Source organism: Hirundo rustica, chromosome 9, assembly GCF_015227805.2.
Source record: "Hirundo rustica isolate bHirRus1 chromosome 9, bHirRus1.pri.v3, whole genome shotgun sequence".
NCBI classification, from domain to species: Eukaryota; Metazoa; Chordata; class Aves; order Passeriformes; family Hirundinidae; genus Hirundo; species Hirundo rustica.
In genome coordinates this window covers 14,963,565-14,991,043 of record NC_053458.1, presented here as the reverse complement: position 1 = coordinate 14,991,043, position 27,479 = coordinate 14,963,565, and the positions used below count along the sequence as shown (strand labels likewise).

At 40.7% G+C, this 27,479-nt stretch overlaps 1 long non-coding RNA gene across 1 annotated transcript; it reads right to left on the bottom strand.

The window, feature by feature from the left end:
* Positions 1–15,050: 15,050 nt before the first annotated feature.
* Positions 15,051–22,844, bottom strand: LOC131378609 (uncharacterized). The gene is made up of 4 exons (XR_009208139.1): positions 22,639–22,844; positions 17,950–18,136; positions 15,483–15,644; positions 15,051–15,128 (listed from the first exon to the last, which is right to left on the bottom strand). It is a non-coding gene; the product is annotated as an uncharacterized LOC131378609 (long non-coding RNA).
* Positions 22,845–27,479: the final 4,635 nt, after the last annotated feature.

Sequence of the window (27,479 nt, the reverse complement as noted above, 5' to 3'; positions counted from 1 at the left end):
TTGCATCCTCCTGTCCTCATGTAAAAATGTGTTGGATGCCCCATGCAACTCAGAGATGTTTTTTTAATAACAGACAAGAAATAGTGCCCTTGTCCTCGCTTCAGTTCCCAGTGCAGCAGCAGAGACACAGACATGATATTCAGAAGGTTCTGTAGACCTAGTTTTATATTGAAGGTTGAGTACCATATACTGTAAGTGAGCTTTGATCCCCTCCCTAGAAAAGGCAAATTTAACCTGTCTGACGTTCTGTAAGCATCATTCTCTGCAAGAAGCAATTTTATTGATCATAGCTGGGTGTACATGTTCAACAGTCAGAAACTGGCTTTAAAGAATAATATATCTCAAAATAATCAGTATAGAAACTCCTTATTTCTTTAACCATTTACACTAAAAGGGAACAAATAGCACCTTGGAAAAATGCTTTGTCCTTTTGGCAGGGGAGGATGGAAAGCTTCTAAAGAAATAGCTGAGAAGTAGGTATGAAAATAAGATCATTACAGCTATTGTCTCTATGCTCTACATCCACGTAGGCAGTGTTCTAGAAACGAGAAAGGAGAGGGGCAGGATCTCAAAATTCTGAGCATTTTGTTCATTTATGACATTCCAATTTGCAGTCAGAATTTGCTCTCTTTCAAGATTTTAGTCTGAGTTCCCAGTAAATAGTTGTAACGAATGAAATCTGTCTCTGAGTTCCCTCTTCAGAGCTTTTGGAAAGGTTTGCCATTTGACCCCACTTGCATTTGGAAGTTGTGTAGGGCTCAAACACACGGGATTTTCACATGAAGTGCATCCCTACCAATGTCCCCATTGAGGTGCCAGGCCACTCCTGCCTCAGAGAGCCTGTCACAGAGGAAACCTATCAGCCACCTGAGAACCTAACCACAGTATCTAAATACACCAGGAACCAGGGTGTCCTAGTTCTGCTGCTCACACAGTAACTTGTTTTTCTTTTTATAATTAAGTCTTAATCATTCTTTATGCTGAAATAATCATAACATATTTACAACCAGACTCTATTTTAATTTTTGTCTTCAGATCACTTTCTGTGTGGCCTCATACTGCCATTCTCAGCCCAAATGACACCCTTCCTATCAAAGCCAATTTGGATTTATTTTCTCAAACACAAGTTTGCAAGGTATTTCTGTCAAATGATTTACTCAAATTCAGATGTTGCAAATAGATCTGCTGGTATAAAGAGGCAGAGCAGCAATCCTGGATCTGACCCTGCAGGTATTGGGTTACTCATTGGTGTATTTTGAAACCCTATAACGATACCTCATTTGTGTAGCATGGCTTCATAACCCAGAAAATGTGATGCTTGGCTTCATAACCCAATAGACATGTTGCTTGCCTGCTCAATTCAGTTGTGCTTCTTGTTTTGAGTACAGATGAGTACTTACTGGCAGGTAATCACTGGCATCCTCTTTCCAAACATCATTAGCTTTTTTTGAGGCCGTTGTTGCTTTTTTCCCCCCTCATCTGCCATGGGTAAATATTTGGAAAATTCCATTAGCTTCTCATTGTTCTTTAGATGAGTTTCATCTAGACTTGTGCATTTACACATATTCATGTTTTACAAGTTCTTTCCCCCTCACTTTTTAATCAAACCCCTTTTTCCACAAGAACCTCCACTTCTTCCTAATTGTCAGTCCTTATTATTTTTGTTCAGGACGGATTTTTTTTTTTTATTTCTTTAAAAAAAGCAGCTCTGATGCTCATCCATTTTAAAATCATAATTAACTTCATCTCCTTCCTCATTTGCTAATGGGTCTATTTTCTCTCCAGTACTTCCTTTTCCCCTGGTAGACTCATAAAGTCTCTCTTGTTTCTCTTATCCCTTTTGGCTAACTTTAACTCATTCTGCCTTAAGCTGGGGAAAGGGAGACGTTCACAACACAGTGCTCAGAACTTCCACACCATTTTATACTTTGAAAGTCTTTTGCAGATGCCAACTCATTAACTCTCATAACATTCCAGTGAGGTAGAGAGGTATTTATAGCTTTATTTTGATAAGGAAAGGGAAGGGGAGGTCTTGCATAATTGATGCTGTCTGCAGAGGGGCTGCTCTAAGGGCCAAAACCCATGTTCATGGCTCCAGGCAAGTAGACAATGAAGCCTGGTGGTGGGCACAGCACCATCAGCTGCAAAGCTGTAAAGCTGAGCTTGAAAACCTTGCTTTCAGCTGCCTTTATATCAGTTAATATTTTTGGTGAAGATTCCACAGAGGTTGCCCACCTAAGCTTCTGTTCAGTTCTGCTGGTCAGATGTTCCTCTACAATATTAGTACATCTGGCCAAAAACCACCAAGGGTGAAAGCAGTGCAATTGTATGCCTAGAGGATATTTTTAAAGAAGTTGTCACTTTATACAAGCACCCAACAAACATCTTTACTCTTTGATAGCCATTACTCTCAGAAAAACATTTTCAAAACCATATGTTCAAGGTGCTTGAATTAATATTTAACCCATTTCACACAGGGGCATATCATGGGCTAGGTTTATTTTCACATGCAAATATGCCAGCCTGGATTTCCTTTAATTTCCTTTAGTTTCTTTATACTCACACAGCACTGTGAGTACAGGATTTTCACAGTGTTTCTTAGTATGTGGTCCATGGATCACTGGTGGGCTACAAGAAATCAGGAAGTGGTATATGAAACAACTGCACAATTTCCAAGGAAGACCAAGAACTTAAGCCATGGAAGCACATTCCACGAGTGAGCAAACAAAGCAAAGGGGATGGAATCAAATTAATAAATGAACCTCATAAACCAAAAAAATAAATCAAACCTATCTGAATTTTTTGTTGGTTTGCAAATGAAAAGCATTGTGCTTAGACACACAACACAGCCTGGGGATATTTTTGTCATGACCTTAAACAGTGGCTAAACACTGCTTTGTATGTCTGGAAATCTAAAAAGTTAAATTATTTTCATGCGACTCTTCTAAGCTGATGTCAGCAACATCTTCATCACCCTTGAACGGTGGTGCATCACAACACTGCTCCCTGGAGCTTACTGCAGTCCTGCCCCCTACAACTGCTGACCATGGGGATCCTTATGGAGCTCTCTGAGGAGTCCTCTCCTGTCTCATTCTGTCCACACTGCCCTCATTGCCCACCTTGCACAGGCATAGCCCCTGCCCAGGGGCTTCCAGAGGGCAAAGCTGGTGCCGTGCTGCAATTTATGGGGATGTCAACCAGATGAGGCACAGACCTGTAACCTTCCTCTCTCCTGGGGGACTTCCCAGGGTGGAAAGTGAGATGGTCTAGTTCCTTCACCTCCAGTGCCTTTTCAAGAAAATGGTCCATTTTAGGTCCTGGACCTCCATTTGTATTTGTGTGTGTATGTAGGGGAAAGCATGGGAAGCATCCAACCCATAAAAGTGACTTGCAGGAGAGGCTCAGCTCAGAGCCCACTTAGCACTCTCAAATTGCGCTGGCTAACTACCCAGTCACAATGTTTATGTAGGTTTGTTTCTGAGGGCTGAAAGTTTGCATCTGTGCTTCTAGTTCAAGTCTTCTCACAAATTTGAACAAAGAGCTTGTAAAGTTCAGCATCTCCTAAATTGCCCCATATAAGTCACTACTGAAACCACATCCAAATGGCTCCCCCTCCTTGCCATACCTTCCACAGAAATGACCTAAACTTTGTCAGGTTCACATGTCCCTAGAGATGATCTCATTTCACTGCTTCAAAAGAGCTTTGGTCTGCACAGCCTGTAGCAGCAAATTTACACTTCAAAAAGCAGACAGCTTTTTCCACATCTTATTCACTTAATGGGTGAGAATGTAAAATTAGTTCCGTTGCTGATGAGGACCTTGAGCCAAATGAAAAGTGTTCATTTGTCAGCACAGACTTACAGCCTAAAACATGATTATATAGCTAATCCAATAATGGATTTTGATGCTGAGCATTTATTTATATACAGAATGTCTTGTTATCTGTTGATAATCAGGCTCTGCAATTTACTCTCTTTTGTGTCATTAGCCATAGCAACATCTTCCAGACTTATTACATTTGTGTGTCAACATACAAACACACACAAAACCTTCCTGACCAAAATGCTGCCTTTGCCTATTTTCCTTGAAAGAACACTGGAGTCTGAGCTTTTTGTAGTTTAAAATATTAGTAGGAAATTAATCATTTTTGACTGAGAACCTCTCTATATCTTAGAAGTCTTAATAGATTAAAATTTGAAACATAAATTTTGTTTCCTGGTCTCTGTCCTAAAGTATTCCATGTCCTAACATCAGAGGCTGTATTAGACTTTGCTAACTATACAAACATCTTTATTTGATGGCTGAACAGATCCACCTTTTATAGAAAAGTAAAACATGTTAAGGTCAATATCAGGCATCGATCCTCCATCAGGTACATTAAAATCAATCAGAAAACCAGAAAGCTGTTTGCATATCCTTTTTCAACTTCTGACTAACTGCTGTTGCGACCTGATACTCCTGCAGTTGTGTGTATGACTGTAACTATCTAACACTGAAGTACTGGGACAGTTTACTTCTCATTTAAATACAAAATACATAAAATTCAAATATTTAAAATGGGGAGACATTTTAATAGCTATACTACAGTAACATTCACCAGATATTAAAAAAAAAAAAAAAAAAAAAAAAAAGTCTGTGGGAAAGTAAAATCACTCCAGTATTAAACTGGGAGTTAATTGCAAATGTGGGGCACACCTGCAAACTCTGTGAACAATCCTACAACACCACACAAAGCAATTTCTGTGTAAAGGATAGCTCTGCCTGCAGAAACACCCAGGAACACCTCTGGAGGTTGGATGAAGTCTTTTCTAAATTTGGCAGTCAAGAACAATTTAAAAGTAAAGTTATTAAGTAAAATTTACCTCAAAGGATACTGCAAATCAAGGGTGCAGGTGAGATGATGTATGAGCCAAACTCGAGCTGTGCCGCTGCCTCTCCTAGAAGCAGGATCAGGCCTCCCTGTGAGCTTTTGTTTAGCTGAAATTTAGTCTACAATAAATACTTATATATTGCTGCAACATGATGTTTTATTGGGCTGCACTAGTTTACTAAAAACAGCAGGCTGGTAATAGCAGTGCTTGTGGTTCTGCCTGTAATTCATTTGTGGATGGTAATGCACAGGGAGAGATATGATACAAGATAATAAGGCAAATTAAAAAAACTACTAAACTCAGTACTGGCAATACACAGTATATTAGGACTATGTTCAGACAGGCTGATTCTTTGGATATTTTTATTTTTTGTTTTACCTCGGCAAGGTAATTCATTAGATATTCGCTTGGGTAACGAATAAATGAGTATAGCATACATTATATCCTCACTTTAGTTGCAGAAACAAATCTTTCCTGTACCTGCCAATGTAATCTTCAGAGTTTTCGTTATATAAAACACCTCAAGAAAAATGCACCTTGGTAAGATTTACACTTTATTACTCTAATGATTCTACAAACACTGCCACAATGTGATGAAAGGCAAAGCAGTCCTGATCTGATTGAGAGCTAATAAAAATCAGTACTGAAAACTGAAAATAGCACCCTTATCATCTTTCTTTCATTTAGACCTGATTACTAGGGGATTATAATGCAATCACAGCTATGTGTGAGAGGTAGCTATGGGAACCAGTTTTAACTGTTTATCTAGCCAAAGATCTTAATTTAAGTTTGAACACTCTGATTCATTTATATGTAAGACACCAAGGAGACAAAATGCAGAAGAAACAGATGCTCACTTGTTCTTTCCATTTAAACTTCATAAGCTACCAGCCAATTTGTCTTTCAGGGACAAAATTAATTTCTGATGACAATGTGAGCAAGTAATAAACTAGGAGTTCCTGTCCTGGGAAACTTGTTAAGGCCATGTAATGTTCTGGAGTTATTTAGAAAAAAACAATTTGCTCATAGACTTGCAGGGACATCTGTAACAGAGTTTTCTTTGTCCCTGCACTGTTACTCATTTCTGGGGGCTTTATGACACCTTTTCCAGAGGCTGATTTGAAAAAGTTCAAAAGGAAATATATTGCCCATTATTTCTTTCCTTTGGGGTATTTTCTTTTTCTTAGTCTGTTCCTTTTTCTCCCCCTTCATATTCACAAATCATGCAAACCTCAACCCACTTGCTTTGCTATTTTCACACAGCCAGTGAAACCAACAACCAGACAGGAGACCTACAAAATTAATCAAAAATTATCTGAGGAAAAGAGTTGGTTGGAAAATTAGAGGTAAGTACACATCTGAAAACGTGACAGAGCACTATGAAATCTGCACTGTGGCACATTTAGGTGGAAGGAGCTTTGCCCATTAATGCTGTAAACTCTGTTACGTTACCATCATGAACAGGGGAAAAAATGCCAAAATGAGGCAGAGAGAGAGCAAAAGAGAGAGAGATATCTCTTCCTAAGAGCTTGCATTTTCAATATGGGCTGTGTGTACATGCTCCTGCATCACTTAAACCAAAATGTTCTCCATCTTTCAGTATCTTTGCTGGCACTATTTCCCCATTTCAGTATTTATTTCTCATGTACAACTCTTTACTCTGGTAATACTTTTCTATCATTTGGCTCATTTATTGGGGTTTTATCCTCACCTGGCAGACCCTCCACATCTCAGGTTTTCTCTTAGGTAAATTCCTATAGTGTAATGTCTCTCCATTAGCACATTTAAAATCACTTCTTCTGCTGTGCTTAACACTCATTTATAGCTTATGTGCTTCACATGAAATGTTCCTTTTCCAACAGTTCTTTTGAAGAAAGTTTAAAGTAAGTTACAAAATATTTCTTTTTCATCTAAACAGGGAAATGAATTTAAGAAAGGAAGAGAAGAGCCTGAAGGTTTAGCTCTTTCAAAATTTAACCAGAATTCAAAACACTGTTGGAACACATCTGTCAGAGAAAGCATGAGAGCACCTGCATTTTAAGAATGAATCTCATCCCTAACTCCCTCTTTGATAATAGCTTGCATGAACAGCACCTTTAAACCACATCAATCCCAGATGCTTTCCATCCATGCAGTTATTATTTCCCTTGGCACTGAAGTGCGGCTACCTCTGGACTGAAGCTTCTCAGTGATGTGCAGCCTACTGTACAGCACCATGGCTCACAACAAGAAATCATTAAAACTATTCAGCTGAAATTATAAAACAAGGGGAATTTTAAACAAGAAATTCAAACCCTAGCTTGGCCAGGATAATGCACAGAGCCATACTAACTCTTGATTTAAAGGCCAGATGGTTTCAAACACAAATAATAAGAAAGAACTTTGGATAGGAAAAAACCCAAGAATTCAATGAAAATTATGGTTCTGTTTGTATTTACATAGCAGGGTGTCACCAGCCCCCTGCTAGAGCACACAGGCCATGGCCTGGCTCTGTACCTGCAGTGAACAGTGCGCCACAGCTCAGCTGTTCCCCACTGCTATGCTTTACCTTCAGTTAGTTTTCAGTGATCAAGACAGAGCTTCTAGACACAGCCACCCAAGTGTGGTGGCTTGGCCATTAGCACCAATAAGGGTGTCACTGGTAAGGACCACTGCAAATTTCTGATCAGTGGGACCCACAGAAAATTTAATTTCATTGCTTGAACAGCTATTTCTTTTCATACCGTCTTTGCTACACAGCTTGGAAAGCTTTTATGCAAAGGCAGGAGGCCACACAGATGAAAACAGAGCATTGACTTATGTTCCAAGAACACAGAGTAAGAAAAGTTCACACACTTTAGAAAAAAAAAACCACAACACTTTGCAAATTAAATTAGTGCTTGGGAGAGATGAGATCAGTCAGTGCTCTGGCTTCCTCTTTCACGGGGATCTGCAGCCGGGACATGAGAGGAGAGCAGTGTTCAGTTAGGGGGATGCTGATGAAATTTCCCACCAAGACACTCCACAGGTTTGGGACATATTGATTACCAAGGCAAATTTAATAAAAAGAATGTAAGGATATAAAAGAAAGACACTCTTGAAAAGGTTTGAGTGGGGGAAGTTATTTGTACAGCTCTGTGACAATTCTGAAAATTCACGTTGGCCTGCTGGGAAGCCAAAGAGTCACAACTGGGAAAAAAACCAATTGGTTTTCTGGGCTGCAGGTATAGGAAAGAGACAGCTGAGGTAGGCCTACAGTTTACATAATATTAATCCTCAAAACCCAAAAATTTTAGTTAGCATACAATTAACGTAGAAAGTATCCTTAGGTTGGAAAAATCCTAAACCAATAATGTAGATTAGTCATAAAGTACAAATACTGGAAAAATTGAGCATTTCAGTCCACTTCACCAGTTACTCAGAATCCCTGGCAAACTGACTCAGTAAGAGCAGTTTAAGGTGGGGAAGTGTATAAAGGAGAGGGGTGGAGAGTTTGGCTGGGACAAATTTGGGAAACCTGTTCTGCAGAATCACATCTGCCACTTTATTTCCTGTGAAAGTCTGAGACCTGAAAACACCACAGTGCAAAATTTCTTAGCTATATCTTTCTAAAACCTTGCAGACCATGAAGACATTAGTAGAACAATGAAAAACTTGGCATCTAAATAACTCTATAAAGTATTTCCAAAACCAAGCAGATATTTTCCACTCTTTCACAAAACTCAATATAATGTAACTTATTACACATTTTAATGCAGAAAGTCTTACATAACCTGTCTCCATTTCAATAAAGCTGTAAATTTGGGGGCTGTAAATATGACATGCAATTTTGATTAAGTAAAGAAAGGGGAAAAGCACAGCTGGGCTGGAGTCACACAAGTTAGAGAAGAAAGATTCCACAGGCCTCTCTAAAAAGCTCTCATCACAAAGTGAACCTATAACATTGCCTTTATGATACTGAGCCCACAAGCCCAGAGGATGACAAGCTTGTTTAGGGTGGGAGACGTTGAAGCAGGATGCCCAAGCCTTGGCCTAGTTTAGTGTTTTACAGATGGTAACCATCATATTCCTGCAAAAACAGAAGCAACGCAAGCTCCCTCAGCAGTACACTAGGGTCTAAATTGACAATAGAAAAAGGAAATGTTCCTTTTAGCTCTAAAAATTAGTGCAAAAAGCATATGTGAGCTACATGTGAGCTGTGTCACTAATACCTCAGTCTTCAGCGAAATGATCCCAGACATGGTTCACCTCTGATCTTGGAGGGCGTCAGTTTTCAGAAGACAAACAAGTCAGCAGATGCTCATCCTTTCTGCAATGCTTCAGTAGAAACCAGATCTTTGTTTCATGGCACATAAAGGGTGTGAAACCCATGAAGCTCAGAAATCTCAAGGACTACAAAATAAACCTACTCCTGTGCAGTGCTAATACAGGAAATTCCAGTGTGAGGGAATGCAGCCTCTGTCCAACATACCACAACTAGCAGAAGAATGTGGCTTCCCAGGAAAAAAACTTTTAACTGGTTCCTAATGGGCTATGTGTAAGTTGACTTTGTGCTCAGTTTCAAGTCCATTGGTCCATTCAGCCATGGATGTATTTCAACTGGCCTTGCTGTGAGAGCAGCAGAGCCATGGTGGTCAGCCTGCTACATGTCCCATGTGGGCCTGTGAGACCAGGGACACATCAAAAGGGTGATTTGCTTTTCCTGATGAGCTCAGAGGAGGCAGGTAGTACTGTGAAAGTCTCTCCCTTGGTGTGAAATTAGAACTACCCTAAGGCTACCACCTTCTCTCCCTCCTTGTGAAGTCAGGAAAAACCATCAACACCTAACATATTAATTTAACTAAGTAGAAAATATAAACTGAAGCATATCCTCTGTCATGAGAAATGGTCTTCAGTGTTTTCTGCTGGCAAGACCAGCAGTTAGCAAGCATGATATTGTTTATACCTGTATAACAGTAACCTGACTACTGAGACCTACAACCCATGGACACCATACATGGCCTTCAGAAAATGCTGATATTCTAAAATACTCTGAAAATACTGAGGAAAAAAAAAAAAAAAAGAGAAAATATGAGAATTGGACCCTGAACCTGGCATAGTTCCAATAATGACAGCTTAGAGCCTGCCACTCTCATCTTTCCCTCTGATAAACAGGTGGCAAGAGACTGCAGAAGACACAAACTTGGGTCTGAGAGTTCCTCTGAAGTGGTCCAAGCAGAGTGGCACCATGCCCCAAGGGCACTGCAGGGTTGGTGGCAGAGGTGCACTGGGGTGCAGGTCCCTGAGCCTGCCTTTTTTATGTGCCTCTGTGGCGTGGAGTAGGGACATCATGGATGCACCTGGTGTTTTGAATTTGTTACTCGCAACAGTTCTTTACAATGATATGCCAACTCCACTGGACTAAATCTAGTCTGTTAGGTTTAGTCATATTATAAATGTTAGTCAGCTATCACAAAAGCAAAATCCCCTCCTTTTTTATACAAGGGCTCTCCATCACCCAAGTGAAAGCTAACAACCGGAGAGCAACTGTTTCCAACACATAAAAGCTTGGTTGTTCCAGATAGATGAAAGGCACCAAACCTGAGACAAATATTTTGTCAACCTTCATGGGGAATCTTGTAAAGCCATCTCCCATCCTGTAACCGCTCTGTGGTTAAATGGCAGCTTCAGTTCTCTGATGTTGCAATCCAGCACCTTTCACAGGCATTAAATTCCCTCTAAATTAATTCTAAGAGAAAAAAATGCTTTCTGCTCAGAGTTATTTCTATTGCCCAGTTATTTTATATGAATCTGATAACTAGTTTCCTGCTACAGAGGTTACATCTTGAATACTTAATCCCAATTTTGAATTTTTTTAGACAAAACAAAAATACATCTAAAACATAACACACAGTTCAGCTAAGTGTAGAACATTAATGCAAGGCATGATTGTAAAAACAGCAAATAATTTGGAGGAGGGGAGCAAATTCAAAGGATATCTCTCAGGGTTAGTACATGCTGTAACTGGTCATTCAGACATTTCTGGTTCTGAAAGTACATTCTTTCTAGCATAAAAATCTCAGAGTTCAACAATTAAAAAAAAAATAGAAAGAAGGATAGAGTGCAGCCAAAGGATAGCCTTTAACAACCATTTCAAAATTAAATGTAAATATGCTTACATAATAGATAAATGTTGGCTTCCAGGGAAGATTTACAACACTTTAATTCCATCCTGGACTGGGATATATGGAATTGTTTTGTATTTCCGTAAGTGTCCAAAGCTCTCTGCTAAGCATACAAACTGATATTTTGGTTCATATAATAGAAGCTATTTTTCCCCTGAAGTAACTCACTGGGCTCTCTTTGATAACTTTCTTTTTTTTCCTTTTGAGCCACAGAACAATTTTATTAATAGGACTGTACAATAATTACTCTTCTCATATTTTCATCAGCTACAGATAACTCAACTGCCCTATTTTTTGCCACAGGTATTCCAGGATCTACATTTTAAAAAACAATGAGAAGTTTCTTCCCCCCATTACTTAAAACTCAGCAAACATAGTGATTTGCATATATTGGTCACAAAGTTCACTCTCATGCTTCTTCTCCATAAAAAGTTCTTTGAAAGGTTTTCTTATCCTTCCTAGTGAAACCAGCAGTGGCCAGTCCATGGTCTATGGCCCATCACACACACTGCATGCACACATACAGGATACCTGTTGAACAGGTAAGTTAAGGCTCAACTATCCCTAACCTAAGGTATTGCAAGATGAGACCTGATGAGTTATCTGAATGGTGCAATGACCTATGGAAAGAGCAGGCGATTACATTGCCAGGAACAGATGAGGAAAATGCAATGCTGCATTCAAAATGATCAGACCCAGCTGAGGTTTGCAGCCTCCTGAAAGAGTAGGCAGGTACCTGATCCTAAGACACTCTAGGTATCTCTCCATCTGTATTTTGTCCGTGTTCGTATACAAGTAAAATGGGTAAAAAAAAATCCTGGAAATGGATAAATCCATCAATGGTTGTTAACAAGAAACAATATATCAAGAAATGGCTCTTGACACAGCAGGGTACAGGCAGCCCATTTCTCACTGCTGGTCCCAGTGTTGGCTCCAGCCCTCATGCAGCAGCCACCAGCGCCCCAACCACCAGTACGGGGCCTGGAGACCTGGAAACAAAGTGGCACTGGTTCCTCCCCAGGCAGACCTACTCAGTCACTGCTTGTTCACGGGCAGCACCAGCAGCTTAACACACAAACATCTCTTGAGGCAGTACAGGTGCAGAGGTGGGTGCAGGCTGCAGTGACCACGGGCACTGGTGATGACAACCTTTTTACGCACACAGACTCACAGTATTAATTTGCAAGCAACAGACAGAAGCAGGGCTGTCGGCCAACAAGAAATATTTTGTAGAGCTGATGCCATATGTCATATATTAAAAGTCTTACATCAGCAAAACACATGGTTTAATGCTAGGTCTGAGGGTGTCCCAATGAAGCCAGTTGCACCTCTCATGGTCTTCGAGAGAGCTATCAAACAAGTTGCACAAATGGGGTTTAATTATTTTAATATAACTTTTCTTTCATGTTAGCATTCTTTTTCACACTGCATGTTTAAAGTTGGAGGAAATTACATGAAAAAGCAAAAGAAAATTAAAGTAGGATTCATAGCAAAGGAAGTAGGTACTTCGATTTTAAAGGCACTTAAAATTAAAGAGGAACTTGAAGGCCAAAGAAAATGACCATGGTCCTAAACAATTCTTATATATTGTCATTGAGTATGATGCTTTTAAGCAAATCCATCACTGAAGGATATCCTCTGTCACTGAGCCCAAAACCCTGTACGATGTTTTTATCTAGTCTAGCTTTCCATGGCTAGTGTATTTCAAGACAGGAGGGAGATCTTATCAAAACAGGAGAGATTAGAAACTGCAAGGAAATGTGCTCAGCAAACATATATGAAGCTGGAGAGATATCCTCTCTTGACAAAAATATATCATACAGATATGGGTTAAAATTGGTTAAAATAGCTATTTCAAAGGGTTGAAAAACCATTTGGCTTCTGCTGACTGAAAGGTGTTTCCACACTCTAAATGCTCTTGGGCAGAGGCATATGCAAACCCTTTAGTATGGCTGCCCAAGAAGTAGCCCAGGAAGAGTAGCTTTCACAACTTGGCAGCTGGATGTGGAGATAATCATGTGGATATGGGCCCTGACCTCTCTGCTACAACAGATAATACAACAAAACAACAAAAAAAAGAGGAAGATGGCAAGGAGATACTTGATTTCTTTGGGTAATTGTGACTTGCAGTTTGTTATCACACTTAAGTTGAACATCAACGAATTTTGGGGGGTTTATGAATTTTTAGGGAAAATTGATAACATCAGCAGTCAGATATCTCCTACTGCCGCTCTCTTGCTTCCTAACACAACTAATAATTCAGATCTAATGGGCTCCTTTTGATCACTTTGGGCCAAGGTGTGGGGTAACAGAAAATGATTGCGAAAGATGGCAACTGAGAAGAGGCTTGCCTGCCATAGCACTAACCTTTGTACAGCTGCAAACCTGCACCAAGGATATCGTGTCACCTTCGGTATTCCCTCCACTGCCATGGACGGCGACTACTTTGGCCACATGGCTTGTTCCCTGAACACATGAACCTGCTCACATCAGCCTTTGCATTCTCTCCAGTGCCAGGAAGAGGCTCCTCCACCTTTGAAAGACTGAAGTGGATACCTCATTAGGCCTTGATTATCCTCAAGCAATTGCTTAGATTTCTTCCCTATTACTGATCTGCCTTTTGTAGTAGGGGTCGTGAAATGGGCAGTGACTGTCTTGTCTTCGTTATAATGCATGATTTGAAACTTTTCAATTAAGCTTCAGATCAGGCCACAGTACTGAGACCAGTTTAACGAGGGTGAGTAATGACCTTGTGCTGCACGTGATTTCTGGCACACCATCAGTTTTAATTCTTCTTGATCTTACTGTAACCCTTTGATACTTTGGATCAAGGGTTCTCTTGAAATGCTTTAAGCACATCGTAGGACTTTCAGGGACTGTTCTGACATGGTTTCTATCCTACTTGTCTCAACATAGCCAGACTGTCACCTGTAAGTTTTCCATATAAATTCAAATTGTCAAAGATTAAAAGGGAGCTGAAAATCTGGCCTGTGTGCAGAACCGGGGAAATCTGGTGTGAGTCCCTAGAGTGAGTGAATCTAAGGAGGATTCTGCTACGAGAGCCAGGTAACCCCTTTGATGTGCCATGCCCAAGTACAGCAGTGCTATGATTAGAACAGAAAGCTGCATTATGCTGGAGTAGTGAATTTAATAACTACTGAGAGACAGACTTCCAGAAATTTAGACTTCCCAGTTAATACCTATCTTTATGTTACCTATAGGTCAAACTAAATATTTGTGGTTTTAAACACAGCATAGACCCTCATCCAGTTAAGAAATCATACAGACATCAGCCTTTGAATTAAGGCCTGTTTGGACCCAGGTCCAAATCCAAGACTTGTAGCTGGAATCAATTTCTAAACAGTCTGTGTGTGGACAAACAGATCAACCTTAGTATTTTCTAGGTCCTTTCCCAAGTCTTGAAGTCTCATGAACCTGCATTTCTTTCTCTTGTGGGAAGGAACAGCATCTAAATATAAAATCAAACTCAGAAAGTGTTTCTAGAAGGCCCTTGACTTCTCCAAGGTTTGTGGGCTCCCCACAGCTGACACAAGACTTCCATGAGTATGAGGCTATGAAACAGATACAGGTTTGGTAATAAAAACTCATAAAACACTTCTCATACAAACTCATATATTGCTTTTAGATATGGATATTTCACAACGTCTGGATGCACAAATCCTCAAAACAGAGTCCTTTTCCACAGGAAAATTACTATAGGTAACATAATTGATTCTAATAACATCACAAGACCAAACACCAGATGCCCTGAGGGGCCAGACTCAGCATCCGTGAGGGACAGAAGCAGATACAAGCCTCAACCCCAAACCAAGCAACTTTCCTATTGAGGAGACAGTGAGAATGTCTATGCCTCACACAGGTGTGTGGGAGCCTGTGCTGCTTGGCCCACAGCCCCTGCTCTGTCCTGTCAAGGTACCCAGCATGGGGACGATGCTTGCTGGACTTGCCAGAAGAGTGAATTTTTAGGTAGCTCTTGTCATCTGAAGTCTTCTCTTCAGACATCCCAAAAGCTCCTCTCCTGGCTGACAGGGCGCATCAGGGCTGTCGCCCCTGAGCAGGCTGATTTAAGCCTGGCCGCTGACAGTCTCACAGGCTGCCTACCAACAGAGCGAAGCGATGAGACATTCCTCTCCTGCTACAGTTTAGACATTTTCACCTTTAAAAGCAATGGACTGAGCTACCTAAAACAAAAAATTCCCTGTACTTAAAAAAACCCAAACTCCTGAAGCTCTTCTTACATGCAGTATGGGGGGGGGAGGGGGGAGGGTAGCAGAGAAATCCATGTTTTATTGCAGTTGGATGGTACTAACAAGGAAGTGAAAAAGCTTTCAAACTAACTCTGAGTTACTTGATATATGCAGGAGTTGATTTTTATTGATATGCCTCTAGTCACCAGAAAAGGTTCAACTTTTGCTACACCTCTTATAGGAGGCCTTTATCACTGCACTTGCCTGGTGGCTTCTGAAGAGCTGGTAACATTGAGCAAAACTCATTTCCCAAACCAAGCCGATTGGATACTTTTTTTTTTCCTAGGATGTAGCAAGCAGAAAACACTCATCTGACACTTCCTTGGTTGCAAGGAGAGCCGATCAGCAGTACTGTAAGTGTCCTACAAGAGTAGGCATTGAAGAGAGGTGAGGGAATCTTATGGATTTCACTCTAGACAAAATTATCATCGCTATGTCAGGATTGACTTCTTTGTTAGCCTAACAGGGTCACACCTATTAGCATGAAAAAAAGCATTGGTCATTTAACACAACCCTCTTTACTGCGTGCTGGAAACACACATTCCAGCTCCTGCGACTCTTAACAAAGCTGCAAAGAGCAAATCACAGCAGTGTGCTGTATCCCCATCTTGGGTCCTCCAGGCAGCAATTATAGAAAACGTTTCTGTTATCGCCCCATTTCAAAGTCAGAGTATGGCCACGCTGATGTGTGGCTCTAAACCCAGTGGAGCTTGATCTATTAAATGCATAAAGGGGCCTGTGTGTCAAAGGAGTCTGGTCTAATCAGGGGACAGAAACCACAAACTTACAAATTCGAAACTGAGATTTCTTTGGCTATTTGACCAACAATTCAGAGCACATCCATACATTTTAAATTTCACACTCTAATAGGAATACATAGCAATGCTCCTTTCAGAGGTGTTGCATTGATTAATAAGCTTGTCACTGAGGATGGAAATTGCTACATATGTGTTAAGCACTGTTAACTAATGAAAGACAATTCCATACATTCTGGTGGAATCTAGAGAACTTCAGCAAAAATTATTAGTTTCATTTGCATTTGTACTCTGTCTGGCAACAGTGATCAGGCTGGTGAAAGTTATTTCAAATGTTTATGCTCATGGCTGCAGAAAAAATTAGAGGGAAAATTCTGGCTCATAAGGCAGAATTGTGCCTGCTGAAAAATCTTTAATTTCTGAAAATATAAAGAGCACATACAACTATTTCTCTCATCAAATATGCACACACCTCAGTGATATTCAACTTAATAACTGTGCAAAGAAGGAGTGGCACCAATGAATTTAAACTACAGAATATTCGGCAGGGAAACTGCTAATGCTTTCCATTTCAGTCACATGTCCTCATTAAGGGCTCAGGCTTCCTGGCAAACTAGAGAACATCTGTTTTAGCAACTTCTAGCTCTGTTCTGTGATTCACATTCAATGCCACATCACCAATGTGAAATACTATGGACCACCTGAGATTTTACTGGCAAGCGTCTATGCGCGCTGCCTTTGGATTCTCAGAAGTCGGGTTTTCCTCAAATAAACAAACTGGATGAATCTCTGTATCTCTAAATTGTATCATCCTTTCTGTGAACACTTCCTGTGACAGAGTTCAGGATTAGAAACTGCATCTTTAAACTTCCATTTCTTTGTCTTTGTCATAAACCCATGGTTTCTCTTGATCAGATTTGTAAACAAACAAACAAAAGCAGCTGAGCAAGACTGGCAGCTTCTGCCTCCAGGACTTCCAGAGAAGAAGCCTGCTGAGTTTGTGAACTAGCAGATGGTACGCTATAAGAGTCTCAAGAACACAGGCTACTTCTCTGACACTGGCCTACTATGTGATGAAGCAAATCATTTTACCTCCAGATCTTTCCCCTTTTTGTTTTCCTGGGTCAATGCTGTCTCTTAACTGATGTTGGTTCTGCATCTCCCAGGAAAATGAGGTTCAAATAGCCCTATGTGCTGTTAGAGCATGGCTTTCTCTCTGTTTCCTTTGTTCTAACCAACCATTTAGATATGGAGGGAGATTTATCTCTTTTTTCATTACAGTACTGTGGAAAGAAAAAAGAAATAAAACACTCAACAGGCATAATTTCTTGACTTACTTGTACATGCCCATTTTGTCAAGGGATGTGCTGTGCAACTACTGTGAATTGCTGAAAATGTAAAGTAGATAGGAAACATGATGTTCTTGTGCTTACCAGCCCTTTGCCTTTAAAAGATCTGTAGCCTAAACAGGCAGCTTTAAAAACTCTCCTGGCTCAATTGTAATCAAGATACTATCTACTTAAATAAGCATTTGTACTCCCAGTGATTTTAGGAGATGAATTACTGATCTTATTACCATAGTAAATACCCCTGAGGCAATGTACAGGCCAACAGAATATTGCTTTCTGCTGGTACAGAACCCATTTTTAGGAGAACTCTAGGAGTGTTTCTAGTCATGTGGTAATAATACAAGATTTGCTTAGACTATATTTGCCAAAAAGTCCTATTTGCAGAAGTGGCTTTTAAATCTTTGACACTGTTCATGGGAAACAGCTTGTCAGCTATGAAAATATTCCTACCAGCTCCTGTATATCAGCCTTACCACGGGGGAAAAGAGATTTTCAGGTGGCAAAGCCCAATAGCAAGCAGAAAAACTTTTCAGCTGATATGATGAGTAGCAGAGTAGCATTACCTGGATAGGCAAAGGTGGTTTTTGCCTGCCAGCAGCAGTGCAGCCTGCGGTGCCTTTTGAGGACAGTCCCTTTTCCACTCACAGCTCTGTGTCCAGGCAGACAGCGGGAGCCGCAGGACAAGGAGCGATGGCGTGTGGGAGGCCGCCAGCTCAAGCACACTCCATTTATTTATCACTGAACCGTCATCTGGTCAACAGGAAAAGTTGATAAAACTGTTACCTTCGGGGCTCTGTTCTCCTTGGGAATAATGAAAAGGTGAAGCTGGTTAAGGTCAGTGCACAGGAGGCCCTATTGAAGGTGGGAGCAAGTTGGCCATGAATTACTGAGCATCATCTGGTATCACAGATAAGCAGAATGGGTAAGAGACTAGGCAGGCTCTACAATAAGGGATGGATTTAATTAACAATTGCACAGAGGGAGCAGACTGTAGCATTCTGGCACGAGGACATCCTACATCTGACAGTTGCTTAAAGAGACAGGGAGCACCCTATTATAAAAAATATATTACTCCTCAATGTATTTTAAAAATTACATGAGAAACAATAACATATTGTATTACCCCTTCTCTCCAGAGCTGCCTGATTACACCAGCACTGAGCACCGCAGGCTCTCTGCAGATATTCTGCACTGGGGCCTATTTAAAAACATCAGTCCAAACTTGGTTGCAAAAGTACAACACTGCTGAAGTCAGGGGGTTGTGCAGATGTAACTAAAGGCAGATGTTGATCCATATTAACTAAACTATTAAATACATCAATCTTACCCAACCATCTGACACCTTGTCCTACTTCCCAATATAATATTTTGTTTCCCAAAAGTTTATTTAAATTCAGCCAGCTGACAATTTGCAAGCTTCTGGGCAACCCCTTTTTTATAATTTCTTGCTTTCCACCCCACCTCCCCCTCCCCTTTCTCTCTCTCCCCTCCCCCTCAACTCCCCTCTCCTTTAAAGTTATTACTTTAATGTTAAGTGAATCTTCTAATTATTTTGAAAGTTCAACATGATATCACTGTGCAGTTCTAGCTGTTCCTCTCTTCAGTCAGTAAAAAACAACAACAAAACACCCGTGGAAAGAAGCGGAAACAAACCAGAGTTCAATTCTTATTTCTTTTCACATAAGTGCTAGCAAAACAATTAATTAATGCACAAGCTCCTGAACTCATGGGTTTGCTTTCAAAAAAATGCAGACAACCAACTTTGATGATCCCAGCTTCCATCCCAGTGGGTGTTTAACCACATCCTACAGATCAGTGCAGCTTTAGTGGATGGACTCTTCCCCCCAAGGAGCCAAGCATGGGAGACACAATTGCTAAAATGGACATATATTGAAAATAGAAAAATACATCCTGAACACATCTGCATTAATAAATCACCTTTTTTTCTTCATTCACCTGAATAAAGCACTGCCCAGTCACTGGAAACAATAAATTGGGGGGTGGGGGGGGTGGGGGGGTGGTGAAATTGTTTATTAACCAATCTATAGGAAAAAAAGTTCAGAGATTTCAGAGCTTCCTTGCTAGTAATGCATCTGATTTCTTATGTTACACCAGCTTTGAGACCATACAATATGTCTTACTCTGGACTTTTTCACCAATGACAAGCAAGACCCACCACTGTATCCATGGCCTTTTGTAAACATATCTGTTTACTAGAGGCCATCCTGTAGAAGTGGATAGTTTTTTCTGAATCATACCTAAAAATCAGTGCTGTAAATTATACTGTTAAAAAAAAAAATAAAGAAAGCCATAGAAAAGGTGTGACTTGAATGCATAAGAATTTTTTGAATGAATAGAGCCCTTAATATTTAGTTTTGCCTAATGAAGTAAGGCATGAATGTAAAAGGATTAGTATTCCCGTAACATTCAATTCACACACACAAAGTGTAATTCATGGAACCTGGCTTTAATTTTTTTACATATAAATAATTAATGCTGCATCTAAAGCATGTTAAAATGTTTTATTTCTTAATCAGCTTATTTGACTGAGAAACAAAGATGCTTTTATTTTCATTTTCCTCAACTAGAGTTACTGTAGTAAAAAGTCCCCTCTAGCTTTTGGCTTTTGACTCTCAAGTTTGCTGCTGCCAATTAGTTTTCTAAAGTCACTATTTTGCAAAATGTTTCTCACTTTTTAAAAAATGTAATTGAATGTCTGTACATCACAGAGTTTCTTGTGTGCAGACACAGGGTGTTAAACATTCTTTGGGTTGACTTGGGTCAGCTTTAAAAAAATCTCAGACACTGAAACTTGAGAAGCAGTCGTGTGCGTTTTCTCCACATCCTGTTAAGTATTAAGTGGTTATTTAAAATAGAGCTGTTATACTCAGCAACTGACTTAAAGTGCTTGATATAGTTTACAAGACGATTAATTAAATGAGAGCATAGCATGTGATGCACATGTATTTCCATAATCATTCACATTGGCCTATAGTTGCCCTTTAATTTTCATACTAATTAAAGTAACACATTGAACTGCAAATTGTAAATGGCTGCATTTCTCAGTAGATGTTAACACTGATGTAAGCTGAATGGCAAATAAAAAACCTCAAGAATTAAGCAGAGTGTTTTTTGACTCTGATCTATTCAAGTTTCCCTACTCATTCTATTACTGGACCACGTCCACATTTTAACAAGACTGCATTTTTCCTGTTTTTTTAGCCCCATATTTTTCTGAGGTACAATGTGTGTATTTTTTGTATTGTGGTGTCTGGTTAGTTGGTTTCCATACAATAGTGCAGTTATGCAGGGTTTGCTGTTACAGATTTTTTTTTTTTTTTTTTTCAGTGATGGTGGGGCTAAAGTATGTAATCTGATGGGCAGAAAGAAAGAAAACCTATTTCACCAGTAGTTTTACTTTTTACTTACATCTGACCTATTATCCTCCTTGGTTCTTGTTCAAATCTTGACATGGCTGACTTGGAACCTAAAATACAAACTGGAGGACTGCACTTTCAGGTTGCATCAAGGAAAGGGGAAGCTACTCCCTAGAACATTTACCAGGACTTGGAAAAGAGAAGAAACAGATAGGAACAATTATCCTGTGGCTCACACAGCTGCTGGCACTTTAACTTGACACATGCTCTGATGGGGACCACTGCATCCACCTCAAGCAGTCTCCAGCATGTAATGGACATATGGTAATTGCTATTGAATGAGAAGTAACCTTGGACTATAGGCATATGAAAGACACCTTTAAAAGAAATCCTTGACAAAAAAAACCCCTCTGTCAGGGCCAACAGCTCAAAAATTAACAACTAATCACTCCTTTCAATGTGTCCTCCATCTAATTGCTTCCATGATGAGGTAGGGTTTTTTTTTTTTTTCTTTCAGAAATGAGCATTATAAAAGATTTCTTTTTAATTTATAATGAAAAATTCCTCCACTCCCAGGTGACCTATCCAAGAGAAATAATAATAAGCACTCGATTGCTCAGAGAGCATCAGCTCTCACACATATTACAAGGCTGAGTGTTCATGCTCCTTTCCACCCCACCCTGCTCCCTTCCCGCAGCGTGTCCTATCTCCAGATCCTAACTTGGCTTGGCCCAAAATGTTATTTGTTAAAATTAACTTTCAGATCAGCCTGGAGTCAGTGTACTTGGCAAGGAGGAGAGGAAGCAAGACTGCAAGGGAGGGAACAGCTTCAGGAGGAAAAGAAGGAAGCTGTAGCCCAAGCAGGGTTTTGGGGAGGGGGACAGGCCACAGCAGCACTTCACAGAAGTGAAGCCAAGTTGGCCCCCAATTTTGTCACTGCCACCTTGAGCATTATGCTGTCCCAAAGTCCCTTGTTGAGGGCCACACAAAGGCTTCCCCTACAGCTGCCCCCAGCCCCCTGCGCTACAGCCAGGCAGGGCTGAGCTCCTGCTCCTGCCTTGGTGGGGGCACCCGATGTTCCCATGATATGCTTTGTTTCAGCGAAAGTCTTCTGAAGTTCAGCTGCAGCAATGCTGAACAGCCACACATTGCAAAATGAATGGAGTCACGCTGAGGGAAGACTGATAGACTATGGTAATAACGCAAGACCTTTTTTTCCCCTCATAAACCAAATTTCCCATACATTTCTGGAAGATTAATTTAGATTTAGGGAGGTTTCAACTGAGATACTGGAAAAAAGACTCTAAATGCAAGGTTGGTTTCTACCTGACCTTAACTACTACATCAGCTACCACTGCTGCAGTACATTTATATATGAAATGTTCTGGCACTTCAGCTTAATTACCTAAGGACTCTACAAAAGAAAGCCTTTAAAATGTTTTAATTGCAAATTTAGTCTTTCTGAGTACACAGCAGTGGTATCATCCATTGAATAATTAACCACGTATTTAAAGAAAAAAATAAAATAACTCTCAGCTACATAGGCACAGTCCTGCTTGTCTTAAATAGATGATGCATATAAACGTGCACATACAGAATTAAGTAGTAATTTGATTTTGCTGGATTTTGTTTTTCCTTTGACACTGATTGTAAATGTGTAAATGTAACATTAGATTTATTTTCAAGTTTATCCTCAAACTATTGTAACAAGGAAGGGATTATAGAGTGGGGTGAAAATCCTAAAAGTAAAAGCTTGCAAAGCTTTCTGACTCCTGTAGCACAAAAGGACTGCTATGTTTCCAAGTGGGAGGTTCAGTTGACTCTTCCACTTGGACACAAATATTCTCTCTCCCTCTAACTTTCATTTGCACTCACCTAATAAATACAGCATGGACTTTCTCCTCCTCTGTTGCAGCTTGCAGATTGCCTCCGATGGGTGAGGTGCAGGTGGATGGTGTCAGCTGCTGGCAGGGCAGTTTGCTGGGCTGGCACTGCAGCCCCAGCGGGACCACAGAGCAACACACAATAAAAGCAGGGCTGCTTCAGTTCAGCAGCATACTGGCCATCCAGCAAGAGTGCTTACATAAAAGCCAAGGGCCTGGGAAGTCTTTCATCTTTTCAGAATCAAACCCTTTTTTTTACATACACTCATGACAGCTGGTTATGATGAGCAAATTAAAACTAATTTAAAAGTTACTCTCGGGCACAATTGTCAGGCTTTCATTCAGGAAACTCTCTAAACAAGCACTTAAGTTCAAGCAGGTGCCTAAATCCCACTGAACACCATAGGATTTATACACCTGTTTTAGTGCTTTCCTGGGCAGGGACAGCCCTCAGCAAGCAGTATGTTCATCCCATGAGTCTCAAAGTCCAGGTGTCTTATTCTCATCTAGGTTTAAGTGCCAGTGCCCAGGCAGCACAGGGATAACACCACTCCTAACCGGATTTTTATTTTAGTGCACATCCTACTGCACTACAAACCTGCCGCAGTCCCACAGGCAGCTCTTGTGCTAATGAGCTGCAGCACAGAAATCTGAGCAGGAAAGCTATCTACGAAGGTTCATAGGCACAAACTGCCACTGTGGATAGCAATGCTGTTCTTTCAAGCCACGAATAGTGCATTGAGCCATTCCTTCAAGTAAGAGCTGGGGCTTTTCTTCCTTTATTTTTCTTCTGAAGACCATCATTGCAATCAGCAGGGATAGCACCGAGGAGCACTAGAAGTCCTCTCCTATCACAGAAGCAGAGTGTGGTGAGGGCGTACATTCATGGTAATCTCCTTTTTACAAGATACAGATGAGCCTGCTCAGTGGCAAAATTAGCATGCTGGGAACAGCTCTTCTCACCCTAGAGTAGCAAACTGCAGAGCTGGTGGGAGGAGAAGGGAAAGGAAAACAGGAGTCTGGCAGTATGACAAAGTACAGTGGAGTATTTTTTTTGAGCATTAACACAGACCTAGGCAAGACACAAAGTTGAAAAGTAGCAAGGATTTTCAATGAAAACCCCACTACATTTCCTAAACTTTGAGTCATTCTTGTAACTTAATTGAAAAACAAACCCTGAGTTTTCATTTCTCTTTCTCTCTCTCCATGCTGGCAAGAGGAGGATGGGAAAGGAAACAGAGAAAGAAAGGGTCACCACTAAGCTTTCTGAGGTCTTTCCTTTTGATACTGTGACTTGTTTTGGTTATTTTTTCATTACTTATTTTTACTGAAGTAGAAGGTCTCCCTCCAGGAAAGCATTTGCTTTAGTTAAAATCAAAATTAAATCTGACCTATCACTGAGGGGGAAAAAACAACTGACTCTAAAGAAGACAAACTCTGTATCAGTGTGCTCACATATTAAAGGGGGCATGTGCGAGTCAAATTGCACTGACAGACCAGCACAGGTCAGATCTGTGAAGAAAAAAAAAAAAAAAAGGATTTTAAACAATCTTTCAGCCCTTCTTTATTAGCCCTTAATTAAATCAATGGGTCAAAGCAACAGAGGGAAAAAATGGTTCAGCTAGGGGACACTAATCAACCCCTTTCAGTGGACTGAAAAATATCTTAAGCAAGAAGTAAGCTTTAAATCAACATCTGCCTCATGTAACACCTAAATATAGACATTACTGCTTATATAAAAAAGTATTTGTATGACCTTTTCTTGAAAATAAAGAACACTTATAAAAGAAAATATTGCTGATAATCACTAAGTAGATCAGTGAGCATGCTTGAATGAGGACAACCAGGCAAACTGTTTGGGGTTTGGTTGAACAGCATCCTTACACATGCTGTTAATTTTAGAGAACACAGAGCTGAACTGAGCACCAGCTCCTGAGTTGCCGGTTGGTGCCCTTGCAATCAGACAATGGCATGGCTGTGTTGACCATCAGACCCCTCAGTAGCAACTGAACCGTTTAACTTGATTAATACCAGGTCTGGAGTTGACCTTTTTTTTGTCCCCAAAAATTTTGGCTAGAAACCTGAACACTGTCGTAAGACCTCATTCATATGCGTGTCACAAGGGACAATTCAGTTACCTTGCAACCTCAGTAGCATTAGGAGAACGAGAAGGCTTCATCCCTGTGACTGAGAGTGGCACTTGAGCCACCATGTCTCATGACTGACTCGTGACTGACAGAGTGAATGTTGGCAATACTCAGCAACAGAGTCTGGTTCCCAGACTAGCATGTAACCCCCTGCAAGAGCTGTACTGCAAACAGACAATGCAGAGAACATACCAAAAGAAAATGGCTAAGAGGAGCATTCTGCCTTGAAGACATAAATGATACTTTTGAGGATATTCAACACAAAACCACATTTCCTGATCTTCACAGAATATGTACAGTGTGCTTGCACTGCAGGAGCCAAGCCAAGTGATGGGACTGAGCCGGCATGCAGCATGGCTGTATCCCTCTGTCCCAGCACAAGCCCGGGACAGGAAATGTGACTCAGAGCTGGAGGTTTTTCCCCTACTCACTCCTGGCTGGGGAAGCTGAATTCCCACGTGCCTGGGGATGAGGAACACCTCTCTGGTTCTGATCCCTCTACTAGGTTTTGTGCAGATTGGGTCATCTTAAATACTTTTCTTGTCAGGATCCAGGAAGCTTCTGTTATGGCCCTGCAAAAGACAAGGAAGATTTTGCCATCTTGATCTATGCTGCATTAAGAGATAATGTTATATCCTAAAGATGAAGTAGTAGTTTTTAACTAAACTGTAGCAATCAGTAATGAACAAAGTCTGATTTGCAATATTTACCTGTTATATAACATACGTAATACTTCAAATCAGCTTAAAACTGTAAATCTGCTGGTTCAGATTTTATTTGTCATAGCTGAGCAGGTAACATTACTACGGAAATCACTTTTTACCCGAAGGGCATTTGGAGCCACACTCCATGTGCCATTTAGCCAAGGAGAGTGGTGATCTCTCCATACAAAACTGGCTCTGTGCACTTTTCATGACAGGCTGCATCCAAGAACTACCACCAAGTTTCCATATAATATCTTGCTTATTATAATAATTATTCGTCTCTACCGCTTAAACCACTGTTGCATGAGAAAGTTAATATTTCCAAGGCACTGAGTGGAATACCTTTCCCAGAAAACATGCTCTCAACAGGAAACCCAAACACAGTGCTAGAGAGTTATCTTAAGCAGATTTAAATAATTAAATCCAAAATTCTCAAACCACTTGCTGTTTCAAATTTATTTCTTTAATAACATGCTTGTTTCAGCAACACACTGGATTAGGGTTTCATTTATTCAAAATTTAAGGTCTGTCCCACTCTGAGTGTTATTTTAAGTATTTAGGGGAATTTTTGTGCTTGTGAAAATGAAGAGATTGTTGCATTATAAATTCATTTCCTCTGTTATTGCACAGGCCATGCACAGTGCAGCTGTGAAAGTGCTGTAAGAGCCCCAGCAATGTCCTCAAACTCAACGTAGATGGCCGAGCCTTTGTTTTTGCATAAAGAGGAGCTGGTCCTTTCTTATGTCGTCAGCTACAGGTACTTCCTAAAACAGCATTGCTGACTCTGGGCAGCTGTGCCGAACGAAGAGAAGGCATTCACTGACAGCGATGACTATCCACATTCCCTGTGGGCCAGCTGCCTAGTGCCATTTTTGTGCAGGACTTGCAAGAGGGCTTGAGCCCAGTGCCCACAGGCTCGCACCGAGCAGCAAGCAGTGCGAGCAGCTCCTTGTAGCAGGTGTTACCTCCTAAGGAAGGGCTCAGTGGCGGTTGCCATCCACGCCAGCAATTTTACAAACAAGCCAGTTTCTTATGTGTTCTCCATCACCTCCAGGCATTCATATTCTTTTTAAGTACAGGAACATTAATTAGATTTTGACCACAGACCCCAGATTTGACTTACGCTGACAGGGTTTCCATTAGTGTAATCTGTAGGGGAATTCACTGTTTCAACATCTGTGTGCCTAAGGCCTATCTCACATTTACTGCCGCTGCCTGAAAAGCCTCCCTTGTATGGCTGTGTGTTTCTTCATGCTCCCAATTTCACAGAAGTCATTTCAGCACCAAACGGTAATTAGCAAAGGGATGGGCCTCGGCTGACATGAATGCAATTTATTGTTTTCCACAAGGCCCTGAACAGAGCAAACAAAGAACGCAGTCTTGCTGTCTGGCATTTTATTAACTTGTATTGTGTGATGTACCTTACCGAAGGGCGATCTTCCACTAAATGCAGCAGCGAGGAACCAGTAACACGTGTGCTTTTGAAGAATATTAATTTTGGTTCAATTAGGCAAGTTTTGTGGGACCTCAGCCTCTAAAATAGGACAGCCACTTTTATAATTATCTTCTGCATTAACTTTATCACCACCCGACTTTTTACATAAATGCAACCTTTCATCTTTAAAATGCCAACACTTCTTCAATTTTGGCAACCGTACAGCATTGCTAATTATTTGCTCATTATGTGTGGTTAACTGATGAATCATTAATAAATGAATGAATGGCTAATATATTTTTATGGTAATTGGAGATATAACTGATTGCAGACTTCCTTTGCTTCTCAGAACTGCCCTGAATGAGCAGTAGCTGCTTAATTGTTTACAGATGATATTTATGCCACTGACAAGCTCTTCCTATAGCCTTGGTGTCTGAGAGGTGAGCCCTCCGTGTGCCCCAGGGTGGGCATGGCGGGGCGATGCGCTCCCTTCCCCGCCGGTGCAGCAGATGGGCAGGCGCGCAAATTCCGACAGGTTTCCCGGCAG